Source organism: Lactuca virosa, chromosome 8 (assembly GCF_052849685.1).
Source record: "Lactuca virosa cultivar CGN04683 chromosome 8, Lactuca_virosa_CGN04683_v6, whole genome shotgun sequence".
Taxonomy (NCBI): Eukaryota; Viridiplantae; Streptophyta; class Magnoliopsida; order Asterales; family Asteraceae; genus Lactuca; species Lactuca virosa.
In genome coordinates, this window is record NC_136433.1 from 391156679 (window position 1) to 391163125 (window position 6447).

The following is a 6447-nucleotide window of genomic DNA, read 5'->3' on the forward strand; positions in this document are numbered from 1 at the left end:
TTGAAAATTTATGGTGTTACACTTCCTCTCCTCCGAAGTTTGTTGTTGATGAAAACATGCAACACATCCTCTCCTCCCTCCAAAAACAGAAAGACAAGGGAAACAAGCCCATTTCGGACTTCTCTTACTCCGCTCCTCCATTGAAAGAAAAAAGTGGTTGGGTTCAGGAAGAGATCATTCAAGCACTTCAGGAAAGCATCCGGATCCAATCCTTCAAGGATGATAATCCTCATCCGATGCTAGGGATCTCTCCTCTTTGAAGATATGGAATATTGAAAGATGTAGACATAGTGCCTTTCATGTACTATGATCTTCCGAATCAAGACTCGGACCAGATCGACTTGCCTCTCTCTCCTTTCAACAATTTCTACACAAAGTTCGCTCCTCTCCATCCGGAAGATGGTCCTCAAATGATCATCTGGACTGAACGTGAAAGATTGAAGACCTTCTATTCCAAGAATGCACTTCCTCAAAAAGAAGTCTGGTCTCGGAAAAGGATCACCAAAATTTCTAGATTTGGAAGGAAGATCTTGACCAAGTTCGAACTTAACTGTGTGTTGGTCCGGTACCACATCTTCCGAAACAAACCAACTCAGAAAACCATCACTGACGCCGACTTCCCTGCAATCAACCCAAACAATTTTCTGACGATTGCTGCCCACTTCAGAAGCATTCATGCTGATGATCTTAGCATGGGAGCTTACCACGCTGCTTTGAGCTTCCTCAAAGATTATGTTGCGGAATTTTGACGGTGCGACTTTGAGCTCGCCCATCTGTTCGGAACCGAGAAATACTTGGCCAAAATCGATTTCGAGCTTCTAGAAGCTGAAATACTGGCAAAAGGACCCATTGATGAACCAATGCTAGGTTTTGTCTATCTTAACAGAAAAACAAAAAATTAGGACTTCTTCTGAGTCCTTGACAAACATCTGGTTCCCACCAAGGCCCTTCAGAAGTTTATCAGTCGAGCATCAAAGTTCGACGCACCTGAGCACGTGAAGACAAAGTTCATAAGTCAGCTGCAGTGGTACATCGGAGTCAGAGAATGGTTGTACGGGGCGTATGTGTTCATCAAGGAAGATTCGAGCTAAGTTGACCAGATTGCTAAGTTCACTTAGGGGGAGATTGTTGGAACCTGAAATTGAGCCTCTAGCAATCTCTAACCCTTGGAAGTTCTGAAGTCAGTCTTAGGTCCGAAGTGGAATATGGTCCGAAGTCAGTCTGTGGTCAGAAGTGAAGTTGGTGTCCAGAATTGAGTGTATGTTCGAAGTGAAGATGTTCCGAGATTATGCATCTGTCTACATTAATTGTTCTTGTCGTTTTGCTTGATGTAACTTTACATAGGACTTAGTTTATTCTGTTAAATGGATAATCAGAGTGTCAGGAGTAACTCCTTTATCCGGTCCTGTGTATGTAACTTGGTTTGTATGATGTAACGCTTTCTCCTATATAAGGGGTGTTTAATGACAAGAATGAACGACAGATTGTTCCTCCAAAGATAGCTATATTTGAATTTACTTCATTTGCATCTTTCTCTCAAATCAAACTCTTTCAAACATTCTACTTGTTCATTTATTGTCTTTACTTTGATTATTCTCATTACTCCATATTTAATACTTGAAGTACTTTGTTGATTCTCATCTTTAGTATTGACTGGTCTTGCCAGACTTGACTGGAACAGTTAATCAGAAGCAGACATTGATCTTAAGCATTAACTCAAGGTTTGAGTTTTTGAGCCTTGTCCCTGCGCAATCAGATCTTTGTCATCACAAAATGTGATTCTTTTACAAATCAAGTAAAAAGGATATGTGAAACTTGATAATTCCTATAATAGATATTTTCTTTTTAATAAACGAAATTGATTTCTACTTCATCACTTGATTTTCAATATCGTTGTTGTGACTAACTATACAATGTAAACAAATGTATCATAAAATGTATCCCCAATCTTATCTAATGATGTAACAGCCTGTTCCAGATGGATAAAATGATAATTCTAAGCACTTATAAGCCTTTGAATTATCCAAGGAGATTAAGATAAAAATAAATTCAAAAATACAAAACTAAAGCGACTATTTTTATCTTTACAATCATGAAAAAAAAATTAACCGGTTAGCAAAAAAAAATCCAATCTATAATAAGTATCAAGTAAAAGCCATAAAGAATTTGTCCACAAAACGTACATCAAAACTTTTATTCACACGATGTATGCCTCCAAGTCCTATTTAATTTCCCCGGTCATCAAATTATTAGAATCATAAGACATACTTAAATGAAGATAAATTCTACAAAGTTGATATATTAAAGTCATAAATCGACATACTTTTTTTTGAATGGGTCAACCGCCCACAGACTTACTATCTCGAGTAAAACGTTTCCAAATCATTTCCTACTTTTATGTTTTGCAGGCAGTTCATCATACAAGCTTCCTGAAAAAGATGAGAAAGATGTGAGAAATAGTTGATTGATTGTAAAAATCCAGAATTTAAGTAGAAATACTTATCATGTAAACAAAATTTTCCAAACAGAAACAATCAATGGGAAACTGGATTCTTTAAGAAGTACACCATCTGGTTTGAACTCTTTGAAATAAAAATGAAAAAAAAGACAGAAGACGGGGAGCGGTGCCAAGGGCTGATAGATATCAGTCGATTTTAGGGTCAAAGTGATACGAAATAGGGGTAGTAGTGGTGGTTTAGGGCTACAAAAGATTAAAAGAAAGAAGACTATACAAGACTGTGACTTTAAACACTTAGCTGAGAATAATCCTGTCTCAAAATATTCTATTGGTGTAAATATAAAAAAGGAAACTAAGATGCAATAAATAACAAACCAATGGAAATATGATCTATTGGATTTGATAATTTGAATTTTGAGTGAATAACATTATCGTCATTCACTACAACGGATGGCTACCACAACTTTTTTATCTGGAAATACATGATTAGAACGTGACATAAGAAGTAATAGAAGAATGAAATCTCATAAATAAAAGCTTTCGTTCTTAAATTAATCAATGAATTTAAGTGCAAAATCAATAAAATAACCATACAGATTTATTATGAAACTAACCCTCAAAACATCAAAAAATTACCCACTGGAATAAAATCCATTCAAGAATCAGAATCAAGGAAAATCCGATTTTATTTTCAAGGTTACACCAACAAAAGGCAATTAAAAAGGGAAGAAAAATCACTAACCTTAGCGAGATTAGGGTAGAAGATGAATATAGTCAATTTTTGGCGATGTAAATTTTCCAAGAACAGAGTTGGAGTTATTAGTTAAAGTAATAGATTACATGAAACGCTAAACACCCAAATCGAAAGGTTTCGCTCTAACTATGTATATATATTCAAGTCAGATGTTCAAAGGGTTATAAAACGTTTGAATGAAAATTTCAACAACACAAAATGGCAGTGGTGATTTTTAGGGATAAAGGCTTACTTGAAGGTTAGAAAGCAAGGCATCTTCGTTAACTCTTGAAACACCACTTTAGGTTTCATCAAGAACTTTCCAGGCCTTGAACTGCCTTTTATTCAGTTCTACAAACATAAATTGCGACTAACACAATTTTTTTATAAATATAACTAAAATTTTACAATCTGAGACGAAGGAGACATTTCGAAAAACTAAAAATTAACGATTACCTTAAATCGATGGAGTTGATGACCAACAGTGGAATTTCTCGACCTCCTATTCGATTCCAAAATCAAAAACAAAAAAGAAATTAAGACAAATACTAAAAAAACAATTAACAAGAAACAAATGAAAACCAACGGACCTTAAATACATAATAAACATGGAGTCGGCGTGAAAAGGAAGCCAAAAAGTGACTCAGCCGCAATGAAGGGGAGGTGGCATTAAAAGGGTATCCAAGAGTGGCAAGAAGCTTTGGGGCGACCACCACCGCCAAGAAGGAAAAACCCACAACCAAGTCTTGTGCCTCATCGTGAGGTCCAGCAGACCGGAAGCAAGCAGGAAGACACCTTCATGTCCACCGATCTAGGGCTAAAGGGATTTTAAGCATGCAAGCATGCTTGCCTGCATGTGGATGACGGAGGCGTGATTAAGCATCCAGCTTACCACCAAATGACAGAGGCTTGAGGAGTGGTCCGGGGGGGGGGGGGGGGGGGGGGGGGGGTTGGGGGGACGACACCGTTTCTTCAATCCCATTGTATCGTCATGCAATTTTGGGCGGAAAGGAGTTTAAGCACACAAAGAGGCAGCTTAGCTTTAGGTGACGAAGGCATGAGGGTGGTCGGTGGAGAAGCTTCTCAGACGTGGACTCCTTAATCTTACAGAAAAGGGTTTCACATATAGGTAAATGATATATATTATTAACTCAAATTAGGATATAAGTTTTTTGTAAAATTTACTAACATAAAAAGTTAAAGTTGCTCAAGGCTTATATTAATTTTTATACTAGCGCAGATACATCAACTTATTTATATCTTTTTTTCAGTTTTAATATATATATATATATATATATATATATATATATATATATATATATATATATATATATAGGCATGTTAACTTTTATTAAAAAGAAGCATGACTTACCTATTTGAAGAAAAAAAAAGTCACGCTTCCCTTTCCTTTTTTTCCTTTTTGCTACTAATCCACACGACACTAAATTTCTATTCTTTAATGCCAACTTATTTTTTTAGATTTATTTTAAAGATATTACTTCTTTTCCTATTTAAAAATATGTTGAAACCCATTATTTTAAATAACGTTTACCGGTAATAGATACGTATAATTTTTTTGTTGTTAGTCCTGCACGATCAAAACCCATATGTTTGATCTATTAGTAAATGATATACTATTATATCTATTATTATTTATATGTAAAATAAAGTTTGCGATTTAATTTTATTACTTTATAGGTATTTAGTGTTGGATTAGGTGTCTAAGACCATAACTATTATTGTTATGTACTCGACCCGAGAGTAGCATGGTCCATTTGGCTTGCATGGCATCAGAACAATCTGGATAGACTTTTGTGAGAAGAGGGTATTTATGATTTATTAATATATTATAAGTTCTAATATATTAATATGAAATCATATTATTTAATTAGTGTTGATCAAGAATTAGTTTGGAATTGATTTTGTGATCAAAAGAGACTAATTAAATAAATGAGGATTGATTTGGTAAATAATTCATTCTTATAAAGTGGGCTTATGATCCATAGTTCTTCATGTTGGGCTAAACCCATGTGGTGACCCATGGATACTCCATGGAGGTTAAAAACCATGGATCATGAGGAATGTAGAAAGTCATGAGTTACATGGTGTAACCCTTATGTGCACACTATATAAGAAACCCCAAGGCTCATGAAATTGGCACTAGTAGTTACCTAAACCTTTTAAAAGGGACAAGAAGTGAGGGCTAGCCATTTTGTGAATCAAGTGTTCTTCTCTCAAGTTATTCCAATTGTTGGTAGTGTTGTGTGATTCCATTTGAGGTGCAACACTTGGGGCACTAAGTTCTTAAAGGTCCAAGGTATCCAACTACAAGAAAATATATGTTATCTAACTTGTTTTATTACCCAAGTATCAATGTTTTGTATGCTAGTTAGGGTAATACCTTGGAAAGTTCAAGTTTGCATGTATAATAGAGAAAACATAGATCCAAGGTATTTAGGGTTGCATGTACACCTTAGGAGTGTTAGAATGCTCAAACCCAACAGTGGTATCAGAGCCTAGGGTTGTTTTCAATTATACATGATGCTACTTGCTTGGAAATTATTTAAAAATCGATTTTCTGCTGTTCTGGACAGTGGACTCGCCAAGTCCACTGGTTGACTCATCGAGTTTGTTCTTGCACTCGACGAGTTGGTGCTCCAGAATGCAGATTTTCGACTTTTAAGGCTGGAATTGGACTAGGATCATTATTCTAAGCTGTTTTTAGACTTATGAACCTGTTTTTGATGTGGTAATGATCATGCTTATCCAATTTATAAGTTAATTGTCAAAGTTTCATGTTTTGTATTCGTTTATATGATTAGGCTAATTACATGAAATTTGTTGATGTGAATTATCTTTACTTATGACTTTAATCTAGATCATAGAAAATTATTTGATTATTGTGTTAATTAGAATATTTGATCTTAATGGTTTTTATGAACTCCATAACTTGTCCTCAAGTTATGGAAAATGAAGAGTTTTTCCTTTTAAAAAACTTCATTAAACTTATAGGTTATGTACTTGAAAAGTCTTTTTCGCATAAATGGTTTTATGAACTCCATAACTTGTCCTCAAGTATGGAATGTCAAAAGTCTTTTCTTAAAACCTATATTAAACTCATAAGTTATGGATTCCAAAAGTTTTGAAAGTTACAAAGGTTGCCCTCAAGTTTTGGAATTTGTAAATGCAAAGTCTTACTTTGAAACATTTAGTTCCAAACCCTAGAATTTTAAAAGTTTAAAATTCAACCTTTATA

The 6447-nt window shown here is 34.9% G+C and overlaps 1 long non-coding RNA gene across 1 annotated transcript; it reads right to left on the minus strand.

The window, feature by feature from the left end:
- Positions 1-2112: 2112 nt before the first annotated feature.
- LOC145133784 (uncharacterized) lies at positions 2113-4104 on the minus strand. The gene is made up of 4 exons (XR_013718761.1): positions 3782-4104; positions 3648-3693; positions 3445-3542; positions 2113-2429 (listed from the first exon to the last, which is right to left on the minus strand). It is a non-coding gene; the product is annotated as an uncharacterized LOC145133784 (long non-coding RNA).
- Positions 4105-6447: the final 2343 nt, after the last annotated feature.